Source organism: Anas platyrhynchos, chromosome 9 (genome assembly GCF_047663525.1).
Source record: "Anas platyrhynchos isolate ZD024472 breed Pekin duck chromosome 9, IASCAAS_PekinDuck_T2T, whole genome shotgun sequence".
NCBI classification, from domain to species: Eukaryota; Metazoa; Chordata; class Aves; order Anseriformes; family Anatidae; genus Anas; species Anas platyrhynchos.
The window spans coordinates 27,765,860-27,791,807 of NC_092595.1; positions in this window are offsets into that span (position 1 = coordinate 27,765,860).

Genomic DNA, 25,948 nt, shown 5'->3' on the forward strand with positions numbered 1-25,948 from the left:
CATCCAAAAGTGCCCCCAAAGGAAGGCTTTGGGTACAAGTGAATTCCCCAGGGGAGCCTTTACGCAGCCCCATATGCAACTGGACACTCCGGATTCGCTGTTTCTGAGCAACCCTAAACATAACCCTAGCAGTCATCGGAGACGAGTGAAAAATCAGGCCAAAGGAAATGCGTTCCGAGCCCTTTTTGCCCATCCAAAAGTGCCCCCTAAGGAAGGCTTTGGGTACATCTGAAGTTCTCACGGGAGCCTTTACGCAGCCCCACATGCAACTGGACCCTCCGGGTTCGCTGTTTCCGAGCATCCCTAAACATAGCCCTAGCCGGCATCGAAGTGGACTGAAAAATCAGGCCCCAGGAAATGCGTTGCGAGCCCCTTTGGACCATCCAAAAGTGCCCCCAAAGGAAGGCTTTGGATACAAGTGAACTCCCCAGGGGAGCCTTTACGCAGCCCCACATGCAACTGGACCCTCCGGGTTCGATTTTTCCGAGCAACGCTAAATATATCACTAGCCGGCAAGGGAGAAGACTGAAAACCCGGGCCCCAGAAAACGCGTTGCAAGCCCCTTTGGACCATCCAAAAGTGTCACCAAAGGAAGGCTTTGGGTACAAGTGAACTCCCCAGGGGAGCCTTTACACTGCCCCACATGCAACTGGACCCTCCGGGTTCGCTGTTCATGAGCAAACCTAAACGTAGCCCTAGCCGTCATCGGAGACGAGTGAAAAATCAGGCCCCAGGAAATGCGTTGCTAGCCCCTTTGGAACATCCAAAAGTGCCCCCTAAGGAAGGCTTTGGGTACATCTGAAGTTCCCAGGGGAGCCTTTACGCAGCCCCACATGCAACTGGACCCTCTGGGTTTGCTGTTTCCGAGCAACCCTAAACATAACCCTAGCAGTCATCGGAGACGACTGAAAAATCAGGCCCCAGGAAATGAGTTGTGAGCCCTTTTCTCCCATCCAAAAGTGCCCCCAAAGGAAGGCTTTGGGTACAAGTGATCTCCCCAGGGGAGCCTTTACGCAGCCCCACATGCAACTGGACCCTCCGGGTTCGCTGTTTCTGAGCATCCCTAAACATAACCCTATCGGGCATCGAAGACGAGTGAAAAATCAGGCCCCAGGAAATGCGTTCCGAGCCCTTTTAACACATCCAAAAGTGCCCCCAAAGGAAGGCTTTGGGTACAAGAGAACTCCCCAGGGGAGCCTTTACGCAGACCCACATGCAACTGGACCCTCCGGGTTCGCTGTTCCAGAGCAAACGTAAACGTAGCCCTAGCTGTCAGTGGAGACGAATGAAAAATCAGGCCCCAGGAAATGCGTTACGATCCCTTTTCGCCCATCCAAAAGTGCCCCCAAAGGAAGGCTTTGGGTACAAGTGAACTCCCCAGGGGAGCCTTTACACAGCCCCACATGCAACTGGTCCCTCCGGGTTCGCTGTTTTCGAGCATCCCTAAATATAGCCCTAGCCGGCATCGATGACGACTGAAAAATCAGGCCCCAGGAAATGCGTTGCGAGCCCCTTTGGACCATCCAAAAGTGCCCCCAAAGGAAGGCTTTGGGTACAAGTGAACTCCCCAGGGGAGCCTTTACGCAGCCCCACATGCAACTGGACCCTCCGGGTTCGATTTTTCCGAGCAACGCTAAATATATCACTAGCCGGCATGGGAGAAGACTGCAAGCCCGGGCCCCAGAAAACGCGATGCAAGCCCCTTTGGACCATCCAAAAGCGCCCCCAAAGGAAGGCTTTGGGTACAAGTGAACTCCCCAGGGGAGCCTTTACACTGCCCCACATGCAACTGGACCCTCCGGGTTCGCTGTTCCTGAGCAAAACTAAACGTAGCCCTAGCCGTCATTGGAGACGAGTGAAAAATCAGGCCCCAGGAAATGAGTTACGAGCCCCTTTGGACCATCCAAAAGTGCCCCCAGAGGAAGGCTTTGGGTACAAGTGAACTCCCCAGGGGAGCCTTTACGCAGCCCCACATGCAACTGGACCCTCCGGGTTCGCTGTTTCCGAGCATCCCTATACATAACCCTAGCCGGCATCGATGACGTCTGAAAAATCAGGCCCCAGGAAATGCGTTGCGAGCCCTTTTCGCCCATACAAAAGTGCCCCCAAAGGAAGGCTTTGGGTACAAGTGAACTCCCCAGGGGAGCCTTTACGCAGACCCACATGCAACTGGACCCTCCGGGTTCGCTGTTCCTGAGCAAAACTAAACGTAGCCCTAGCCGTCATTGGAGACGAGTGAAAAATCAGGCCCCAGGAAATGTGTTACGAGCCCCTTTGGACCATCCAAAAGTGCCCCCAAAGGAAGGCTTTGGGTACAAGTGAACTCCCCAGGGGAGCCTTTACGCAGCCCCACATGCAACTGGACCCTCCGGGTTCGATTTTTCCGAGCAACGCTAAATATATCACTAGCCGGCATGGGAGAAGACTGAAAACCCGGGCGACAGAAAACGCGTTGCAAGCCCCTTTGGACCATCCAAAAGTGTCACCAAAGGAAGGCTTTGGGTACAAGTGAACTCCCCAGGGGAGCCTTTACACTGCCCCACATGCAACTGGACCCTCCGGGTTCGCTGTTCATGAGCAAACCTAAACGTAGCCCTAGCCGTCATCGGAGACGAGTGAAAAATCAGGACCCAGGAAATGCGTTGCGAGCCCCTTTGGAACATCCAAAAGTGCCCACTAAGGAAGGCTTTGGGTACATCTGAAGTTCCCAGGGGAGCCTTTACGCAGCCCCACATGCAACTGGACCCTCCGGGTTTGCTGTTTCCGAGCAACCCTAAACATAACCCTAGCAGTCATCGGAGACGACTGAAAAATCAGGCCAAAGGAAATGCGTTACGAGCCCTTTTCGCCCATCCTAAAGTGTCACCAAAGGAAGGCTTTGGGTACAAGTGAACTCCCCAGGGGAGCCTTTACGCAGCCCCACATGCAACTGGACCCTCCGGGTTCGCTGTTTCTGAGCATCCCTAAACATAGCCCTAGCGGGCATCGAAGACGAGTGAAAAATCAGGCCCCAGGAAATGCGTTCCGAGCCCTTTTAACACATCCAAAAGTGCCCCCAAAGGAAGGCTTTGGGTACAAGTGAACTCCCCAGGGGAGCCTTTACGCAGACCCACATGCAACTGGACCCTCCGGGTTCGCTGTTCCAGAGCAAACGTAAACGTAGCCCTAGCCGTCAGTGGAGACAAGTGAAAAATCAGGCCCCAGGAAATGCGTTGCGAGCCCTTTTCGCCCATCCAAAAGTGCCCCCAAAGGAAGGCTTTGGGTACAAGTGAACTCCCCAGGGGAGCCTTTACGCAGCCCCACATGCAACTGGACCCTCCGGGTTCGCTTTTTCCGAGCATCCCTAAATATAGCCCTAGCCGGCATCGATGACGACTGAAAAATCAGGCCCCAGGAAATGCGTTGCGAGCCCCTTTGGACCATCCAAAAGTGCCCCCAAAGGAAGGCTTTGGGTACAAGTGAACTCCCCAGGGGAGCCTTTACGCAGCCCCACATGCAACTGGACCCTCCGGGTTCGATTTTTCCGAGCAACGCTAAATATATCACTAGCCGGCATGGGAGAAGACTGCAAACCCGGGCCCCAGAAAACGCCTTTCAAGCCCCTTTGGACCATCCAAAAGTGCCCCCAAAGGAAGGCTTTGGGTACAAGTGAACTCCCCAGGGGAGCCTTTACACTGCCCCACATGCAACTGGACCCTCCGGGTTCGCTGTTCATGAGCAAACCTAAACGTAACCCTAGCCGTCAGTGGAGACGAGTGAAAAATCAGGACCCAGGAAATGCGTTACGATCCCTTTTGGAACATCCAAAAGTGCCCCCTAAGGAAGGCTTTGGGTACATCTGAAGTTCTCACGGGAGCCTTTACGCAGCCCCATATGCAACTGGACACTCCGGATTCGCTGTTTCTGAGCAACCCTAAACATAACCCTAGCAGTCATCGGAGACGAGTGAAAAATCAGGCCAAAGGAAATGCGTTCCGAGCCCTTTTTGCCCATCCAAAAGTGCCCCCAAAGGAAGGCTTTGGGTACAAGTGAACTCCCCAGGGGAGCCTTTACGCAGCCCCACATGCAACTGGACCCTCCGGGTTCGCTGTTTCTGAGCATCCCTAAACATAACCCTAACTGGCATCGAAGACGACTGAATAATCAGGCCCCAGGAAATGCGTTGCGAGCCCTTTTCGCCCATCCAAAAGTGCCCCCAAAGGAAGGCTTTGGGTACAAGTGAACTCCCCAGGGGAGCCTTTACGCAGCCCCACATGCAACTGGACCCTCCGGGTTCGCTGTTTCCGAGCATCCCTAAACATAGCCCTAGCCGGCATCGAAGTGGACTGAAAAATCAGGCCCCAGGAAATGCGTTGCGAGCCCCTTTGGACCATCCAAAAGTGCCCCCAAAGGAAGGCTTTGGATACAAGTGAACTCCCCAGGGGAGCCTTTACGCAGCCCCACATGCAACTGGACCCTCCGGGTTCGATTTTTCCGAGCAACGCTAAATATATCACTAGCCGGCATGGGAGAAGACTGAAAACCCGGGCCCCAGAAAACGCGTTGCAAGCCCCTTTGGACCATCCCAAAGTGTCACCAAAGGAAGGCTTTGGGTACAAGTGAACTCCCCAGGGGAGCCTTTACACTGCCCCACATGCAACTGGACCCTCCGGGTTCGCTGTTCATGAGCAAACCTAAACGTAGCCCTAGCCGTCATCGGAGACGAGTGAAAAATCAGGCCCCAGGAAATGCGTTGCGAGCCCCTTTGGAACATCCAAAAGTGCCCCCTAAGGAAGGCTTTGGGTACATCTGAAGTTCCCAGGGGAGCCTTTACGCAGCCCCACATGCAACTGGACCCTCTGGGTTTGCTGTTTCCGAGCAACCCTAAACATAACCCTAGCAGTCATCGGAGACGACTGAAAAATCAGGCCCCAGGAAATGCGTTACGAGCCATTTTCGCCCATCCAAAAGTGTCACCAAAGGAAGGCTTTGGGTACAAGTGAACTCCCCAGGGGAGCCTTTACGCAGCCCCACATGCAACTGGACCCTCCTGGTTCGCTGTTTCCGAACATCCCTAAACATATCCCTAGCCGGCATCGAAGACGACTAAAAAATCAGGCCCCAGGAAATGAGTTGCAAGCCCTTTTCTCCCATCCAAAAGTGCCCCCAAAGGAAGGCTTTGGGTACAAGTGATCTCCCCAGGGGAGCCTTTACGCAGCCCCACATGCAACTGGACCCTCCGGGTTCGCTGTTTCTGAGCATCCCTAAACATAGCCCTAGCGGGCATCGAAGACGAGTGAAAAATCAGGCCCCAGGAAATGCGTTCCGAGCCAATTTAACACATCCAAAAGTGCCCCCAAAGGAAGGCTTTGGGTACAAGTGAACTCCCCAGGGGAGCCTTTACGCAGACCCACATGCAACTGGACCCTCCGGGTTCGCTGTTCCAGAGCAAACGTAAACGTAGCCCTAGCCGTCAGTGGAGACGAGTGAAAAATCAGGCCCCAGGAAATGCGTTACGATCCCTTTTGGAACATCCAAAAGTGCCCCCTAAGGAAGGCTTTGGGTACAAGTGAACTCCCCAGGGGAGCCTTTACACAGCCCCACATGCAACTGGTCCCTCCGGGTTCGCTGTTTTCGAGCATCCCTAAATATAGCCCTAGCCGGCATCGATGACGACTGAAAAATCAGGCCGCAGGAAATGCGTTGCGAGCCCCTTTGGACCATCCAAAAGTGCCCCCAAAGGAAGGCTTTGGGTACAAGTGAACTCCCCAGGGGAGCCTTTACGCAGCCCCACATGCAACTGGACCCTCCGGGTTCGATTTTTCCGAGCAACGCTAAATATATCACTAGCCGGCATGGGAGAAGACTGCAAGCCCGGGCCCCAGAAAACGCGTTGCAAGCCCCTTTGGACCATCCAAAAGTGCCCCCAAAGGAAGGCTTTGGGTACAAGTGAACTCCCCAGGGGAGCCTTTACACTGCCCCACATGCAACTGGACCCTCCGGGTTCGCTGTTCCTGAGCAAAACTAAACGTAGCCCTAGCCGTCATTGGAGACGAGTGAAAAATCAGGCCCCAGGAAATGAGTTACGAGCCCCTTTGGACCATCCAAAAGTGCCCCCAAAGGAAGGCTTTGGGTACAAGTGAACTCCCCAGGGGAGCCTTTACGCAGCCCCACATGCAAATGGACCCTCCGGGTTCGATTTTTCCGAGCAACGCTAAATATATCACTAGCCGGCATGGGAGAAGACTGCAAACCCGGGCCCCAGAAAACGCGTTGCAAGCCCCTTTGGACCATCAAAAAGTGTCACAAAAGGAAGTCTTTGGGTACAAGTGAACTCCCCAGGGGAGCCTTTACACTGCCCCACATGCAACTGGACCCTCCGGGTTCGCTGTTCATGAGCAAACCTAAACGTAGCACTAGCCGTCATCGGAGACGAGTGAAAAATCAGGACCCAGGAAATGCGTTGCGAGCCCCTTTGGAACATCCAAAAGTGCCCACTAAGGAAGGCTTTGGGTACATCTGAAGTTCCCAGGGGAGCCTTTACGCAGCCCCACATGCAACTGGACCCTCCGGGTTCGCTGTTTCCGAGCATCCCTAAACATAGCCCTAGCAGTCATCAGAGACGAGTGAAAAATCAGGCCCCAGGAAATGCGTTCCGAGCCCCTTAGGACCATCCAAAAGTGTCACCAAAGGAAGGCTTTGGGTACAAGTGAACTCCCCAGGGGAGCCTTTACGCAGCCCCACATGCAACTGGACCCTCCGGGTTCGATTTTTCCGAGCAACGCTAAATATATCACTAGCCGGCATGGGAGAAGACTGCAAACCTGGGCCCCAGAAAACGCGTTGCAAGCCCCTTTGGACCATCAAAAAGTGTCACAAAAGGAAGTCTTTGGGTACAAGTGAACTCCCCAGGGGAGCCTTTACACTGCCCCACATGCAACTGGACCCTCCGGGTTCGCTGTTCATGAGCAAACCTAAACGTAGCACTAGCCGTCATCGGAGACGAGTGAAAAATCAGGACCCAGGAAATGCGTTGCGAGCCCCTTTGGAACATCCAAAAGTGCCCACTAAGGAAGGCTTTGGGTACATCTGAAGTTCCCAGGGGAGCCTTTACGCAGCCCCACATGCAACTGGACCCTCCGGGTTCGCTGTTTCCGAGCATCCCTATACATAGCCCTAGCAGTCATCAGAGACGAGTGAAAAATCAGGCCCCAGGAAATGCGTTGCGAGCCCCTTTGGACCATCCAAAAGTGTCACCAAAGGAAGGCTTTGGGTACAAGTGAACTCCCCAGGGGAGCCTTTACGCAGACCCACATGCAACTGGACCCTCCGGGTTCGCTTTTTCTGAGCAAACGTAAACGTAGCCCTAGCCGTCAGTGGAGACGAGTGAAAAATCAGGCCCCAGGAAATGCGTTGCGAGCCCTTTTCGCCCATCCAAAAGTGCCCCCAAAGGAAGGCTTTGGGTACAAGTGAACTCCCCAGGGGAGCCTTTACGCAGCCCCACATGCAACTGGACCCTCCGGGTTCGATTTTTCCGAGCAACGCTAAATATATCACTAGCCGGCATGGGAGAAGACTGCAAACCCGGGCCCCAGAAAACGCGTTGCAAGCCCCTTTGGACCATCCAAAAGTGCCCCCAAAGGAAGGCTTTGGGTACAAGTGAACTCCCAAGGGCAGCCTTTACGCAGCCCCACATGCAACTGGACCCTCCGGGTTCGCTGTTTCCGACCATCCATAAACATAGCCCTAGCCGGCATTGATGACGACTGAAAAATCAGGCCCCAGGAAATGCGTTGCGAGCCCCTTTGGACCATCCAAAAGTGCCCCCAAAGGAAGGCTTTGGGTACAAGTGAACTCCCCAGGGGAGCCTTTACACAGCCCCACATGCAACTGGACCCTCCTGGTTCGACTTTTCCGAGCAACGCTAAATATATCACTAGCCGGAATGGGAGAAGACTGCAAACCCGGGCCCCAGAAAACACGTTGCATGCCCCTTTGTACCATCCAAAAGTGCCCCCAAAGGAAGGCTTTGGGTACAAGTGAACTCCCCAGGGGAGCCTTTACACTGCCCCACATGCAACTGGACCCTCCGGGTTCGCTGTTCTTGAGCAAACCTAAACGTAACCCTAGCCGTCAGTGGAGACGTGTGAAAAATCAGGACCCAGGAAATGCGTTACGATCCCTTTTGGAACATCCAAAAGTGCCCCCTAAGGAAGGCTTTGGGTACATCTGAAGTTCTCACGGGAGCCTTTACGCAGCCCCATATGTAACTGGACACTCCGGGTTCGCTGTTTCCGAGCAACCCTAAACATAACCCTAGCAGTCATCGGAGACGAGTGAAAAATCAGGCCAAAGGAAATGCGTTGCAAGCCCTTTTCGCCCATCCAAAAGTGCCCCCAAAGGAAGGCTTTGGGTACAAGTGAACTCCCCAGGGGAGCCTTTACGCAGCCCCACATGCAACTGGACCCTCCGGGTTCGCTGTTTCTGAGCATCCCTAAACATATCCCTAACTGGCATCGAAGACGACTGAAAAATCAGGCCCCAGGGAATGCGTTGCGAGCCCTTTTCGCCCATCCAAAAGTGCCCCCAAAGGAAGGCTTTGGGTACAAGTGAACTCCCCAGGGGAGCCTTTACGCAGCCCCATATGCAACTGGACCCTCCGGGTTCGCTGTTCATGAGCAAACCTAAACGTAGCCCTAGCCGTCATCGGAGACGAGTGAAAAATCAGGACCCAGGAAATGCGTTGCGAGCCCCTTTGGAACATCCAAAAGTGCCCACTAAGGAAGGCTTTGGGTACATCTGAAGTTCCCAGGGGAGCCTTTACGCAGCCCCACATGCAACTGGACCCTCCGGGTTCGCTGTTTCCGAGCATCCCTAAACATAGCCCTGGCAGTCATCGGAGACAAGTGAAAAATCAGGCCCCAGGAAATGCGTTCCGAGCCCCTTTGGACCATCCAAAAGAGTCACCAAAGGAAGGCTTTGGGTACAAGTGAACTCCCCAGGGGAGCCTTTACGCAGCCCCACATGCAACTGGACCCTCCGGGTTCGCTGTTTCCGAGCATCACTAAACATAGCCCTAGCGGGCATCGAAGACGACTGAAAAATCAGGCTCCAGGAAATGCGTTGTGAGCCCCTTTGGAACATCCAAAAGTGCCCCCAAAGGAAGGCTTTGGGTACAAGTGAACTCCCCAGGGGAGCCTTTACACTGCCCCACATGCAACTGGACCCTCCGGGTTCGCTGTTCCTGAGCAAACCTAAACGTAGCCCTAGCCGTCATCGGAGACGAGTTAAAAATCAGGACCCAGGAAATGCGTTGCGAGCCCCTTTGGACCATTCAAAAGTGCCCCCAAAGGAAGGCTTTGGATACAAGTGAACTCCCCAGGGGAGCCTTTACGCAGCCCCACATGCAACTGGACCCTCCGGGTTCGCTGTTTCCGAGCAACACTAAATATATCACTAGCCGGCATGCGAGAAGACTGAAAAACCGGGCCCCAGAAAACCCGTTGCAAGCCCCTTTGGACCATCCCAAAGTGTCACCAAAGGAAGGCTTTGGGTACAAGTGAACTCCCCAGGGGAGCCTTTACACTGCCCCACATGCAACTGGACCCTCCGGGTTCGCTGTTCATGAGCAAACGTAAACGTAGCCCTAGCCGTCATCGGAGACAAGTGAAAAATCCGGCCCCAGGAAATGCGTTGCAAGCCCCTTTGAAACATCCAAAAGTGCCCCCTAGGGAAGGCTTTGGGTACATCTGAAGTTCCCGGGGGAGCCTTTACGCAGCCCCGTATGCAACTAGACCCTCCGGGTTCGCTGTTTCCGAGCAACCCTAAACATAGCCCTAGCCGTCATCGGAGACGAGTGAAAAATCAGGCCCCAGGAAATGCGGTCCGAGCCCCTTTGGACCATCCAAAAGTGTCACCAAAGGAAGGCTTTGGGTACAAGTGAACTCCCCAGGGGAGCCTTTACGCAGACCCACATGCAACTGGACCCTCCGGGTTCGCTGTTTCCGAGCATCCCTAAACATAGCCCTTGCCGGCATCGATGACGACTGAAAAATCAGGCTCCAGGAAATGTGTTGCGAGCCCTTTTCGCCCATCCAAAAGTGCCCCCAAAGGAAGGCTTTGGGTACAAGTGAACTCCCCAGGGGAGCCTTTACGCAGCCCCACATGCAAATGGACCCTTCGGGTTCGATTTTTCCGAGCAACCCTAAATATATCCCTAGCCGGCATGGGAGAAGACTGAAAAATCAGGCCCCAGAAAACGCGTTGCAAGCCCCTTTTCGCCCATCCAAAAGTGTCACCAAAGGAAGGCTTTGGGTACATCTGAAGTTCCCAGGGGAGCCTTTACGCAGCCCCATATGCAACTGGACCCTCCGGGTTCGCTGTTTCCGAACAAAACCTAAACATAACCCTAGCAGTCATCGGAGACGAGTGAAAAATCAGGCCCCAGGAAATGCGTTCCGAGCCCCTTTGGACCATCCAAAAGTGTCACCAAAGGAAGGCTTTGGGTACAAGTGAACTCCCCAGGGGAGCCTTTACGCAGCCCCACATGGAACTGGACCCTCCGGGTTCGCTCTTTCTGAGCATCCCTAAACATATCCCTAGCCGTCATCGAAGACGACTGAAAAATCAGGCCCCAGGAAATGCGTTGCGAGCCGTTTTAGCACATCCAAACATGCCCCCAAACGAAGGCTTTCGATACAAGTGAACTCCCTAGGGGAGCCTTTACGCAGCCCCACATGCAACTGGACCCTCCGGGTTCGCTGTTCTTAAGCAAAACTTAACGTAGCCCTAGCCGTCATCAGAGACGACTGAAAAATCAGGCCCCAGGAAACGCGTTGCAAGCCCCTTTGGACCATCCAAAAGCGTAACCAAAGGAAGGCTTTGGGTACAAGTGAACTCCCCAGGGGAGCCTTTACACAGCCCCACATGCAACTGGACCCTCCGTGTTCGCTGTTTCCGAGCATCCCTAAACATATCCCTAGCCGGCATCAATGACGACTGAAAAATCAGGCCGCAGGAAATGAGTTCCGAGCCCTTTTTGCCCTTTCAAATGTCCCCCCAAATGAAGACTATGGGTACAAGTGAACTCCCCAGGGGAGCAGTTACGCAGCCCCACATGCAACTGGACCCTCCGGGTTCGATTTTTCTGAGCAACGCTATATATATCACTAGCCGGCAATGGAGAAGACTGAAAACACGGGCCCCAGAATACCCGTTGCAAGGCCCTTTGGACCATCCAAAAGTGCCCCCAAAGGAAGGCTTTGGGTACAAGTGAACTCCCCAGGGGAGCCTTTACGCAGCCCCACATGCAACTGGACCCTCTGGGTTCGCTGTTTTCGAGCATCCCTAAACATAGCCCTAGCCGGCATCGAAGACGACTGAAAAATCAGGCCCCAGGAAACGCTTTGCAATCCCCTTTGGACCATCCAAAAGTGTCACAAAAGGAAGGCTTTGGGTGCTAGTGAACTCCCCAGGGGAGCCTTTACGCAGCCCCACATGCAACTGGACCCTCCGGGTTCGCTGTTTTCGAGCATCCCTAAACATAGCCCTAGCCGGCATCGAAGACGACTGAAAAATCAGGCCCCAGGAAACGCTTTGCAATCCCCTTTGGACCATCCAAAAGTGCCCCCAAAGGAAGGCTTTGGGTGCTAGTGAACTCCCAAGGGGAGCCTTTACGCAGCCCCACATGCAACTGGACCCTCCGGGTTCGCTGTTTCCGAGCATCCCTAAACATATCCCTAGCCGGTATCGAAGACGACTGAAAAATCAGGACCAAGGAAATGCGTTGCGAGCCCTTTTCGCCCATCCAAAAGTGCCCCCAAAGGAAGGCTTTGGGTACAAGTGAACTCCCCAGGGGAGCAGTTACGCAGCCCCACATGCAACTGGACCCTCCGGGTTCGCTGTTCCTGAGCAAACGTATACGTGACCCTAGCCGTCAGTAGAGACGAGTGAAAAATCAGGCCCTAGGAAATGCGTTGCGAGCCCTTTTCGCCCTTCCAAAAGTCCCCCCAAATGAAGACTATGGGTACAAGTGAACTCCCCAGGGGAGCCTTTACACAGCCCCACATGCAACTGGACCCTCCGGGTTCGCTGTTTCCGAGCATCCCTAAACATAGCCCTAGCCGGCATCGATGACGACTGAAAAATCAGGCCCCAGGAAATGCGTTGCGAGCCCTTTTCGCCCATCCAAAAGTGTCACCAAAGGAAGGCTTTGGGTACAAGTGAACTCCCCAGGGGAGCCTTTACGCAGCCCCACATGCAACTGGACCCTCCGGGTTCGCTGTTCTTAAGCAAAACTTAACGTAGCCCTAGCCGTCATCAGAGACGACTGAAAAATCAGGCCCCAGGAAACGCGTTGCAAGCCCCTTTGGACCATCCAAAAGCGTAACCAAAGGAAGGCTTTGGGTACAAGTGAACTCCCCAGGGGAGCCTTTACACAGCCCCACATGCAACTGGACCCTCCGTGTTCGCTGTTTCCGAGCATCCCTAAACATATCCCTAGCCGGCATCAATGACGACTGAAAAATCAGGCCCCAGGAAACGCTTTGCAATCCCCTTTGGACCATCCAAAAGTGTCACAAAAGGAAGGCTTTGGGTACAAGTGAACTCCCCAGGGGAGCCTTTACGCAGCCCCACATGCAACTGGACCCTCCGGGTTCGCTGTTTTCGAGCATCCCTAAACATAGCCCTAGCCGGCATCGAAGACGACTGAAAAATCAGGCCCCAGGAAACGCTTTGCAATCCCCTTTGGACCATCCAAAAGTGTCACAAAAGGAAGGCTTTGGGTGCTAGTGAACTCCCAAGGGGAGCCTTTACGCAGCCCCACATGCAACTGGACCCTCCGGGTTCGCTGTTTCCGAGCATCCCTAAACATATCCCTAGCCGGTATCGAAGACGACTGAAAAATCAGGACCAAGGAAATGCTTTGCGAGCCCTTTTCGCCCATCCAAAAGTGCCCCCAAAGGAAGGCTTTGGGTACAAGTGAACTCCCCAGGGGAGCAGTTACGCAGCCCCACATGCAACTGGACCCTCCGGGTTCGCTGTTCCTGAGCAAACGTATACGTGACCCTAGCGGTCAGTAGAGACGAGTGAAAAATCAGGCCCTAGGAAATGCGTTGCGAGCCCTTTTCGCCCTTCCAAAAGTCCCCCCAAATGAAGACTATGGGTACAAGTGAACTCCCCAGGGGAGCCTTTACACAGCCCCACATGCAACTGGACCCTCCGGGTTCGCTGTTTCCGAGCATCCCTAAACATAGCCCTAGCCGGCATCGATGACGACTGAAAAATCAGGCCCCAGGAAATGCGTTGCGAGCCCTTTTCGCCCATCCAAAAGTGTCACCAAAGGAAGGCTTTGGGTACAAGTGAACTCCCCAGGGGAGCCTTTACGCAGCCCCACATGCAACTGGACCCTCCGGGTTCGCTGTTCTTAAGCAAAACTTAACGTAGCCCTAGCCGTCATCAGAGACGACTGAAAAATCAGGCCCCAGGAAACGCGTTGCAAGCCCCTTTGGACCATCCAAAAGCGTAACCAAAGGAAGGCTTTGGGTACAAGTGAACTCCCCAGGGGAGCCTTTACACAGCCCCACATGCAACTGGACCCTCCGTGTTCGCTGTTTCCGAGCATCCCTAAACATATCCCTAACCAGCATCAATGACGACTGAAAAATCAGGCCGCAGGAAATGAGTTCCGAGCCCTTTTTGCCCTTTCAAATGTCCCCCCAAATGAAGACTATGGGTACAAGTGAACTCCCCAGGGGAGCAGTTACGCAGTCCCACATGCAACTGGACCCTCCGGGTTCGCTTTTTCTGAGCAAACGTAAACGTAGCCCTAGCCGTCAGTGGAGACGAGTGAAAAATCAGGCCCCAGGAAATGCGTTGCGAGCCCTTTTCGCCCATCCAAAAGTGCCCCCAAAGGAAGGCTTTGGGTACAAGTGAACTCCCCAGGGGAGCCTTTACGCAGCCCCACATGCAACTGGACCCTCCGGGTTCGATTTTTCCGAGCAACGCTAAATATATCACTAGCCGGCATGGGAGAAGACTGCAAACCCGGGCCCCAGAAAACGCGTTGCAAGCCCCTTTGGACCATCCAAAAGTGCCCCCAAAGGAAGGCTTTGGGTACAAGTGAACTCCCAAGGGCAGCCTTTACGCAGCCCCACATGCAACTGGACCCTCCGGGTTCGCTGTTTCCGACCATCCATAAACATAGCCCTAGCCGGCATTGATGACGACTGAAAAATCAGGCCCCAGGAAATGCGTTGCGAGCCCCTTTGGACCATCCAAAAGTGCCCCCAAAGGAAGGCTTTGGGTACAAGTGAACTCCCCAGGGGAGCCTTTACACAGCCCCACATGCAACTGGACCCTCCTGGTTCGACTTTTCCGAGCAACGCTAAATATATCACTAGCCGGAATGGGAGAAGACTGCAAACCCGGGCCCCAGAAAACACGTTGCATGCCCCTTTGTACCATCCAAAAGTGCCCCCAAAGGAAGGCTTTGGGTACAAGTGAACTCCCCAGGGGAGCCTTTACACTGCCCCACATGCAACTGGACCCTCCGGGTTCGCTGTTCTTGAGCAAACCTAAACGTAACCCTAGCCGTCAGTGGAGACGTGTGAAAAATCAGGACCCAGGAAATGCGTTACGATCCCTTTTGGAACATCCAAAAGTGCCCCCTAAGGAAGGCTTTGGGTACATCTGAAGTTCTCACGGGAGCCTTTACGCAGCCCCATATGTAACTGGACACTCCGGGTTCGCTGTTTCCGAGCAACCCTAAACATAACCCTAGCAGTCATCGGAGACGAGTGAAAAATCAGGCCAAAGGAAATGCGTTGCAAGCCCTTTTCGCCCATCCAAAAGTGCCCCCAAAGGAAGGCTTTGGGTACAAGTGAACTCCCCAGGGGAGCCTTTACGCAGCCCCACATGCAACTGGACCCTCCGGGTTCGCTGTTTCTGAGCATCCCTAAACATATCCCTAACTGGCATCGAAGACGACTGAAAAATCAGGCCCCAGGGAATGCGTTGCGAGCCCTTTTCGCCCATCCAAAAGTGCCCCCAAAGGAAGGCTTTGGGTACAAGTGAACTCCCCAGGGGAGCCTTTACGCAGCCCCATATGCAACTGGACCCTCCGGGTTCGCTGTTCATGAGCAAACCTAAACGTAGCCCTAGCCGTCATCGGAGACGAGTGAAAAATCAGGACCCAGGAAATGCGTTGCGAGCCCCTTTGGAACATCCAAAAGTGCCCACTAAGGAAGGCTTTGGGTACATCTGAAGTTCCCAGGGGAGCCTTTACGCAGCCCCACATGCAACTGGACCCTCCGGGTTCGCTGTTTCCGAGCATCCCTAAACATAGCCCTGGCAGTCATCGGAGACAAGTGAAAAATCAGGCCCCAGGAAATGCGTTCCGAGCCCCTTTGGACCATCCAAAAGAGTCACCAAAGGAAGGCTTTGGGTACAAGTGAACTCCCCAGGGGAGCCTTTACGCAGCCCCACATGCAACTGGACCCTCCGGGTTCGCTGTTTCCGAGCATCACTAAACATAGCCCTAGCGGGCATCGAAGACGACTGAAAAATCAGGCTCCAGGAAATGCGTTGTGAGCCCCTTTGGAACATCCAAAAGTGCCCCCAAAGGAAGGCTTTGGGTACAAGTGAACTCCCCAGGGGAGCCTTTACACTGCCCCACATGCAACTGGACCCTCCGGGTTCGCTGTTCCTGAGCAAACCTAAACGTAGCCCTAGCCGTCATCGGAGACGAGTTAAAAATCAGGACCCAGGAAATGCGTTGCGAGCCCCTTTGGACCATTCAAAAGTGCCCCCAAAGGAAGGCTTTGGATACAAGTGAACTCCCCAGGGGAGCCTTTACGCAGCCCCACATGCAACTGGACCCTCCGGGTTCGCTGTTTCCGAGCAACACTAAATATATCACTAGCCGGCATGCGAGAAGACTGAAAAACCGGGCCCCAGAAAACCCGTTGCAAGCCCCTTTGGACCATCCCAAAGTGTCACCAAAGGAAGGCTTTGGGTACAAGTGAACTCCCCAGGGGAGCCTTTACACTGCCCCACATGCAACTGGACCCTCCGGGTTCGCTGTTCATGAGCAAACGTAAACGTAGCCCTAGCCGTCATCGGAGACAAGTGAAAAATCCGGCCCCAGGAAATGCGTTGCAAGCCCCTTTGAAACATCCAAAAGTGCCCCCTAGGGAAGGCTTTGGGTACATCTGAAGTTCCCGGGGGAGCCTTTACGCAGCCCCGTATGCAACTAGACCCTCCGGGTTCGCTGTTTCCGAGCAACCCTAAACATAGCCCTAGCCGTCATCGGAGACGAGTGAAAAATCAGGCCCCAGGAAATGCGGTCCGAGCCCCTTTGGACCATCCAAAAGTGTCACCAAAGGAAGGCTTTGGGTACAAGTGAACTCCCCAGGGGAGCCTTTACGCAGCCCCACATGCAACTGGACCCTCCGGGTTCGCTGTTTCCGAGCATCCCTAAACATAGCCCTTGCCGGCATCGATGACGACTGAAAAATCAGGCTCCAGGAAATGTGTTGCGAGCCCTTTTCGCCCATCCAAAAGTGCCCCCAAAGGAAGGCTTTGGGTACAAGTGAACTCCCCAGGGGAGCCTTTACGCAGCCCCACATGCAAATGGACCCTTCGGGTTCGATTTTTCCGAGCAACCCTAAATATATCCCTAGCCGGCATGGGAGAAGACTGAAAAATCAGGCCCCAGAAAACGCGTTGCAAGCCCCTTTTCGCCCATCCAAAAGTGTCACCAAAGGAAGGCTTTGGGTACATCTGAAGTTCCCAGGGGAGCCTTTACGCAGCCCCATATGCAACTGGACCCTCCGGGTTCGCTGTTTCCGAACAAAACCTAAACATAACCCTAGCAGTCATCGGAGACGAGTGAAAAATCAGGCCCCAGGAAATGCGTTCCGAGCCCCTTTGGACCATCCAAAAGTGTCACCAAAGGAAGGCTTTGGGTACAAGTGAACTCCCCAGGGGAGCCTTTACGCAGCCCCACATGGAACTGGACCCTCCGGGTTCGCTCTTTCTGAGCATCCCTAAACATATCCCTAGCCGTCATCGAAGACGACTGAAAAATCAGGCCCCAGGAAATGCGTTGCGAGCCGTTTTAGCACATCCAAACATGCCCCCAAACGAAGGCTTTCGATACAAGTGAACTCCCTAGGGGAGCCTTTACGCAGCCCCACATGCAACTGGACCCTCCGGGTTCGCTGTTCTTAAGCAAAACTTAACGTAGCCCTAGCCGTCATCAGAGACGACTGAAAAATCAGGCCCCAGGAAACGCGTTGCAAGCCCCTTTGGACCATCCAAAAGCGTAACCAAAGGAAGGCTTTGGGTACAAGTGAACTCCCCAGGGGAGCCTTTACACAGCCCCACATGCAACTGGACCCTCCGTGTTCGCTGTTTCCGAGCATCCCTAAACATATCCCTAGCCGGCATCAATGACGACTGAAAAATCAGGCCGCAGGAAATGAGTTCCGAGCCCTTTTTGCCCTTTCAAATGTCCCCCCAAATGAAGACTATGGGTACAAGTGAACTCCCCAGGGGAGCAGTTACGCAGCCCCACATGCAACTGGACCCTCCGGGTTCGATTTTTCTGAGCAACGCTATATATATCACTAGCCGGCAATGGAGAAGACTGAAAACACGGGCCCCAGAATACCCGTTGCAAGGCCCTTTGGACCATCCAAAAGTGCCCCCAAAGGAAGGCTTTGGGTACAAGTGAACTCCCCAGGGGAGCCTTTACGCAGCCCCACATGCAACTGGACCCTCTGGGTTCGCTGTTTTCGAGCATCCCTAAACATAGCCCTAGCCGGCATCGAAGACGACTGAAAAATCAGGCCCCAGGAAACGCTTTGCAATCCCCTTTGGACCATCCAAAAGTGTCACAAAAGGAAGGCTTTGGGTGCTAGTGAACTCCCCAGGGGAGCCTTTACGCAGCCCCACATGCAACTGGACCCTCCGGGTTCGCTGTTTTCGAGCATCCCTAAACATAGCCCTAGCCGGCATCGAAGACGACTGAAAAATCAGGCCCCAGGAAACGCTTTGCAATCCCCTTTGGACCATCCAAAAGTGCCCCCAAAGGAAGGCTTTGGGTGCTAGTGAACTCCCAAGGGGAGCCTTTACGCAGCCCCACATGCAACTGGACCCTCCGGGTTCGCTGTTTCCGAGCATCCCTAAACATATCCCTAGCCGGTATCGAAGACGACTGAAAAATCAGGACCAAGGAAATGCGTTGCGAGCCCTTTTCGCCCATCCAAAAGTGCCCCCAAAGGAAGGCTTTGGGTACAAGTGAACTCCCCAGGGGAGCAGTTACGCAGCCCCACATGCAACTGGACCCTCCGGGTTCGCTGTTCCTGAGCAAACGTATACGTGACCCTAGCCGTCAGTAGAGACGAGTGAAAAATCAGGCCCTAGGAAATGCGTTGCGAGCCCTTTTCGCCCTTCCAAAAGTCCCCCCAAATGAAGACTATGGGTACAAGTGAACTCCCCAGGGGAGCCTTTACACAGCCCCACATGCAACTGGACCCTCCGGGTTCGCTGTTTCCGAGCATCCCTAAACATAGCCCTAGCCGGCATCGATGACGACTGAAAAATCAGGCCCCAGGAAATGCGTTGCGAGCCCTTTTCGCCCATCCAAAAGTGTCACCAAAGGAAGGCTTTGGGTACAAGTGAACTCCCCAGGGGAGCCTTTACGCAGCCCCACATGCAACTGGACCCTCCGGGTTCGCTGTTCTTAAGCAAAACTTAACGTAGCCCTAGCCGTCATCAGAGACGACTGAAAAATCAGGCCCCAGGAAACGCGTTGCAAGCCCCTTTGGACCATCCAAAAGCGTAACCAAAGGAAGGCTTTGGGTACAAGTGAACTCCCCAGGGGAGCCTTTACACAGCCCCACATGCAACTGGACCCTCCGTGTTCGCTGTTTCCGAGCATCCCTAAACATATCCCTAGCCGGCATCAATGACGACTGAAAAATCAGGCCCCAGGAAACGCTTTGCAATCCCCTTTGGACCATCCAAAAGTGTCACAAAAGGAAGGCTTTGGGTGCTAGTGAACTCCCCAGGGGAGCCTTTACGCAGCCCCACATGCAACTGGACCCTCCGGGTTCGCTGTTTTCGAGCATCCCTAAACATAGCCCTAGCCGGCATCGAAGACGACTGAAAAATCAGGCCCCAGGAAACGCTTTGCAATCCCCTTTGGACCATCCAAAAGTGTCACAAAAGGAAGGCTTTGGGTGCTAGTGAACTCCCAAGGGGAGCCTTTACGCAGCCCCACATGCAACTGGACCCTCCGGGTTCGCTGTTTCCGAGCATCCCTAAACATATCCCTAGCCGGTATCGAAGACGACTGAAAAATCAGGACCAAGGAAATGCTTTGCGAGCCCTTTTCGCCCATCCAAAAGTGCCCCCAAAGGAAGGCTTTGGGTACAAGTGAACTCCCCAGGGGAGCAGTTACGCAGCCCCACATGCAACTGGACCCTCCGGGTTCGCTGTTCCTGAGCAAACGTATACGTGACCCTAGCGGTCAGTAGAGACGAGTGAAAAATCAGGCCCTAGGAAATGCGTTGCGAGCCCTTTTCGCCCTTCCAAAAGTCCCCCCAAATGAAGACTATGGGTACAAGTGAACTCCCCAGGGGAGCCTTTACACAGCCCCACATGCAACTGGACCCTCCGGGTTCGCTGTTTCCGAGCATCCCTAAACATAGCCCTAGCCGGCATCGATGACGACTGAAAAATCAGGCCCCAGGAAATGCGTTGCGAGCCCTTTTCGCCCATCCAAAAGTGTCACCAAAGGAAGGCTTTGGGTACAAGTGAACTCCCCAGGGGAGCCTTTACGCAGCCCCACATGCAACTGGACCCTCCGGGTTCGCTGTTCTTAAGCAAAACTTAACGTAGCCCTAGCCGTCATCAGAGACGACTGAAAAATCAGGCCCCAGGAAACGCGTTGCAAGCCCCTTTGGACCATCCAAAAGCGTAACCAAAGGAAGGCTTTGGGTACAAGTGAACTCCCCAGGGGAGCCTTTACACAGCCCCACATGCAACTGGACCCTCCGTGTTCGCTGTTTCCGAGCATCCCTAAACATATCCCTAACCAGCATCAATGACGACTGAAAAATCAGGCCGCAGGAAATGAGTTCCGAGCCCTTTTTGCCCTTTCAAATGTCCCCCCAAATGAAGACTATGGGTACAAGTGAACTCCCCAGGGGAGCAGTTACGCAGTCCCACATGCAACTGGACCCTCCGGGTTCGATTTTTCTGAGCAACGCTATATATATCACTAGCCGGCAATGGAGAAGACTGAAAACACGGGCCCCAGAAAACCCGTTGCAAGGCCCTTTGGACCATCCAAAAGTGCCCCCAAAGGAAGGCTTTGGGTACAAGTGAACTCCCCAGGGGAGCCTTTACGCAGCCCCACATGCAACTGGACCCTCTGGGTTCGCTGTTTTCGAGCATCCCTAAACATAGCCCTAGCCGGCATCGAAGACGACTGAAAAATCAGGCCCCAGGAAACGCTTTGCAATCCCCTTTGGACCATCCAAAAGTGTCACAAAAGGAAGGCTTTGGGTGCTAGTGAACTCCCCAGGGGAGCCTTTACGCAGCCCCACATGCAACTGGACCCTCCGGGTTCGCTGTTTTCGAGCATCCCTAAACATAGCCCTAGCCGGCATCGAAGACGACTGAAAAATCAGGCCCCAGGAAACGCTTTGCAATCCCCTTTGGACCATCCAAAAGTGTCACAAAAGGAAGGCTTTGGGTGCTAGTGAACTCCCAAGGGGAGCCTTTACGCAGCCCCACATGCAACTGGACCCTCCGGGTTCGCTGTTTCCGAGCATCCCTAAACATATCCCTAGCCGGTATCGAAGACGACTGAAAAATCAGGACCAAGGAAATGCGTTGCGAGCCCTTTTCGCCCATCCAAAAGTGCCCCCAAAGGAAGGCTTTGGGTACAAGTGAACTCCCCAGGGGAGCAGTTACGCAGCCCCACATGCAACTGGACCCTCCGGGTTCGCTGTTCCTGAGCAAACGTATACGTGACCCTAGCCGTCAGTAGAGACGAGTGAAAAATCAGGCCCTAGGAAATGCGTTGCGAGCCCTTTTCGCCCTTCCAAAAGTCCCCCCAAATGAAGACTATGGGTACAAGTGAACTCCCCAGGGGAGCCTTTACACAGCCCCACATGCAACTGGACCCTCCGGGTTCGCTGTTTCCGAGCATCCCTAAACATAGCCCTAGCCGGCATCGATGACGACTGAAAAATCAGGCCCCAGGAAATGCGTTGCGAGCCCTTTTCGCCCATCCAAAAGTGTCACCAAAGGAAGGCTTTGGGTACAAGTGAACTCCCCAGGGGAGCCTTTACGCAGCCCCACATGCAACTGGACCCTCCGGGTTCGCTGTTCCTGAGCAAAACTAAACGTAGCCCTAGCCGTCATCGGAGACAAGTGAAAAATCAGGCTCCAGGAAATGTGTTGCGAGCCCTTTTCGCCCATCCAAAAGTGCCCCCAAAGGAAGGCTTTGGGTACAAGTGAACTCCCCAGGGGAGCCTTTACGCAGCCCCACATGCAAATGGACCCTTCGGGTTCGATTTTTCCGAGCAACCCTAAATATATCCCTAGCCGGCATGGGAGAAGACTGAAAAATCAGGCCCCAGAAAACGCGTTGCAAGCCCCTTTTCACCCATCCAAAAGTGTCACCAAAGGAAGGCTTTGAGTACATCTGAAGTTCCCAGGGGAGCCTTTACGCAGCCCCACATGCAACTGGACCCTCCGGGTTCGCTGTTTCCGAGCAACCCTAAACATAACCCTAGCAGTCATCGGAGACGAGTGAAAAATCAGGCCCCAGGAAATGCGTTCCGAGCCCCTTTGGACCATCCAAAAGTGTCACCAAAGGAAGGCTTTGGGTACAAGTGAACTCCCCAGGGGAGCCTTTACGCAGCCCCACATGCAACTGGACCCTCCGGGTTCGCTGTTTCCGAGCATCCCTAAACATAGCCCTTGCCGGCATCGAAGAAGACTGAAAAATCACGCCCCAGGAAATGCGTTTCGAGCCGTTTTCACTCATCCAAAAGTGCCCCCAAAGGAAGACTATGGGTACAAGTGAACTCCCCAGGGGAGCCTTTACGCAGCCCCACATGGAACTGGACCCTCCGGGTTCGCTGTTTCTGAGCATCCCTAAACATATCCCTATCCGTCATCGAAGACGACTGAAAAATCAGGCCCCAGGAAATGCGTTGCGAGCCCTTTTAGCACATCCAAACATGCCCCCAAAGGAAGGCTTTCGATACAAGTGAACTCCCTAGGGGAGCCTTTACGCAGCCCCACATGCAACTGGACCCTCCGGGTTCGCTGTTCTTAAGCAAAACTTAACGTAGCCCTGGCCGTCATCGGAGACGACTGAAAAATCAGGCCCCAGGAAACGCGTTGCAAGCCCCTTTGGACCATCCAAAAGTGTCACCAAAGAAGGCTTTGGATACAAGTGAACTCCCCAGGGGAGCCTTTACACAGCCCCACATGCAACTGGACCCTCCGGGTTCGCTGTTCCTGAGCAAAACTAAACGTAGCCCTAGCCGTCATCGGAGACGAGTGAAAAATCAGGCCCCAGGAAATGCCTTACGAGCCTTTTTCGCCCATCCAAAAGTGCCCCCAAAGGAAGGCTTTGGGTACAAGTGAACTCCCCAGGGGTGCCTTTACGCAGCCCCACATGCAACTGGACCCTCCAGGTTCGATTTTCCCGAGCAACCCTAAATATATCACTAGCCGGCATGGGAGAAGAGTGAAAAATCGGGCCCCAGAAAACGCGTTGCAAGCCCCTTTAGACCATCCAAATGTGTCACCAAAGGAAGGCTTTGGGTGCAAGTGACCTCCCCAGGGGAGTCTTTACGCAGCCCCACATGCAACTGGACCCTCCGGGTTCGCTGTTTCCGAGCATCCCTAAACATAGCCCTAGCCGGCATCGAAGACGACTGAAATATCAGGCCCCAGGAAATGCGTTGCAAGCCCCATTGGACCATCCAAAAGTGTCAGCAAAGGAAGGCTTTGGGTACAAGTGAACTCCCCAGGGGAGCCTTTACGCAGCCCCACATGCAACTGGACCCTCCGGGTTCGCTGTTTCCGAGCATCCCTAAACATAACCCTAGCCGGCATCGAAGACGACTGAAAAATCAGGCCCCAGGAAATGCGTTAGGAGCCCCTTTGGACAATCCAAAAGTGCCCCCAAAGGAAGGCTTTGGATACAAGTGAACTCCCCAGGGGAGCCTTTACGCAGCCCCACATGCAACTGGACCCTCCGGGTTCTCTGTTTCCGAGCATCCCTAAACATAGCCCTTGCCGGCATCGAAGAAGACTGAAAAATCACGCCCCAGGAAATGCGTTTCGAGCCGTTTTCACTCATCCAAAAGTGCCCCAAAAGGAAGGCTTTGGGTACAAGTGAACTCCGCAGGGGAGCCTTTACGCAGCCCCACATGCAACTGGACCCTTCGGGTTCGATTTTTCCGAGCAACCCTAAATATATCCCTAGCCGGCATGGGAGAAGACTGAAAACCCGGGCCCCAGAAAAAGCGTTTCAAGCCCATTTGGTCCATCCAAAAGTGTCACCAAAGGAAGGCTTTGGGTAGAAGTGAACTCCCCAGGGGAGCCTTTACGCAGCCCCACATGCAACTGGACCCTCCGGGTTCGCTGTTTCCGAGCATCCCTAAACATACCCCTAGCCGGCATCGATGACGAATGAAAAATCAGGCCCCAGGAAATGCGTTGCGAGCCCTTTTCGCCCATCCAAAAGTGCCCCCAAAGGAAGCCTTTGGGTACAAGGGAACTCCCCAGGGGAGCCTTTACGCAGCCCCACATGCAACTGGACCCTCCGGGTTCGCTGTTTCCGAGCATCCCTAAACATAGCCCTAGCCGGCATCGATGACGAATGAAAAATCAGGCCCCAGGAAATGCGTTGCGAGCCCTTTTCGGCCATCCAAAAGTGCCCCCAAAGGAAGGCTTTGGGTACAAGTGAACTCCCCAGGGGAGCCTTTACGCAGCCCCACATGCAACTGGACCCTCCGGGTTCGCTGTTTCCGAGCATCCCTAAACATAGCCCTAGCCGGCATCGATGACGACTGAAAAATCAGGCCCCAGGAAATGCGTTAGGAGCCCCTTTGGACAATCCAAAAGTGCCCCCAAAGGAAGGCTTTGGGTACAAGTGAACTCCCCAGGGGAGCCTTTACGCAGCCCCACATGCAACTGGACCCTCCGGGTTCGCTGTTTCCGAGCATCCCTAAACATATCACTAGCAGTCATCGGAGACGAGTGAAAAATCAGGCCCCAGGAAATGCGTTACCAGCCCCTTTGGACCATCCAAAAGTGCCCCCAAAGGAAGTCTTTGGGTACAAGTGAACTCCCCAGGGGAGCCTTTACGCAGCCCCACATGCAACTGGACCCTCCGGGTTCGCTGTTTCCGAGCATCCCTAACCATATGCCTAGCCGGCATCGAAGACGACTGAAAAATCAGGCCCCAGGAAATGCGTTGCAAGCCCCATTGGACCATCCAAAAGTGTCACCAAAGGAAGGCTTTGGGTACAAGTGAACTCCCCAGGGGAGCCTTTACGCAGCCCCACATGCAACTGGACCCTCCGGGTTCGCTGTTTCCGAGCATCCCTAAACATAACCCTAGCCGGCATCGAAGACGACTGAAAAATCAGGCCCCAGGAAATGCGTTAGGAGCCCCTTTGGACAATCCAAAAGTGCCCCCAAAGGAAGGCTTTGGATACAAGTGAACTCCCCAGGGGAGCCTTTACGCAGCCCCACATGCAACTGGACCCTCCGGGTTCTCTATTTCCGAGCATCCCTAAACATAGCCCTTGCCCGCATCGAAGAAGACTGAAAAATCACGCCCCAGGAAATGCGTTTCGAGCCGTTTTCACTCATCCAAAAGTGCCCCAAAAGGAAGGCTTTGGGTACAAGTGAACTCCGCAGGGGAGCCTTTACGCAGCCCCACATGCAACTGGACCCTCCGGGTTCGATTTTTCCGAGCAACCCTAAATATATCCCTAGCCGGCATGGGAGAAGACTGAAAACCCGGGCCCCAGAAAAAGAGTTTCAAGCCCATTTGGTCCATCCAAAAGTGTCACCAAAGGAAGGCTTTGGGTAAAAGTGAACTCCCCAGGGGAGCCTTTACGCAGCCCCACATGCAACTGGACCCTCCGGGTTCGCTGTTTCCGAGCATCCCTAAACATAGCCCTAGCCGGCATCGATGACGAATGAAAAATCAGGCCCCAGGAAATGCGTTGCGAGCCCTTTTCGCCCATTCAAAAGTGCCCCCAAAGGAAGGCTTTGGGTACAAGTGAACTCCCCAGGGGAGCCTTTACGCAGCCCCACATGCAACTGGACCCTCCGGGTTCGCTGTTTCCGAGCATCCCTAAACATAGCCCTAGCCGGCATCGATGACGACTGAAAAATCAGGCCCCAGGAAATGCGTTAGGAGCCCCTTTGGACAATCCAAAAGTGCCCCCAAAGGAAGGCTTTGGGTACAAGTGAACTCCCCAGGGGAGCCTTTACGCAGCCCCACATGCAACTGGACCCTCCGGGTTCGCTGTTTCCGAGCATCCCTAAACATAGCCCTAGCCGGCATCGATGACGACTGAAAAATCAGGCCCCAGGAAATGCGTTAGGAGCCCCTTTGGACAATCCAAAAGTGCCCCCAAAGGAAGGCTTTGGGTACAAGTGAACTCCCCAGGGGAGCCTTTACGCAGCCCCACATGCAACTGGACCCTCCGGGTTCGCTGTTTTCGAGCATCCCTAAACATAGCCCTAGCTGGCATCGAAGACGACTGAAATATCAGGCCCCAGGAAATGCGTTACGAGCCCCTTTGGACCATCCAAAAGTGCCCCCAAAGGAAGGCTTTGGATACAAGTGAATTCCCCAGGGGAGCCTTTACGCAGCCCCACATGCAACTGGACCCTCCGGGTTCGATTTTTC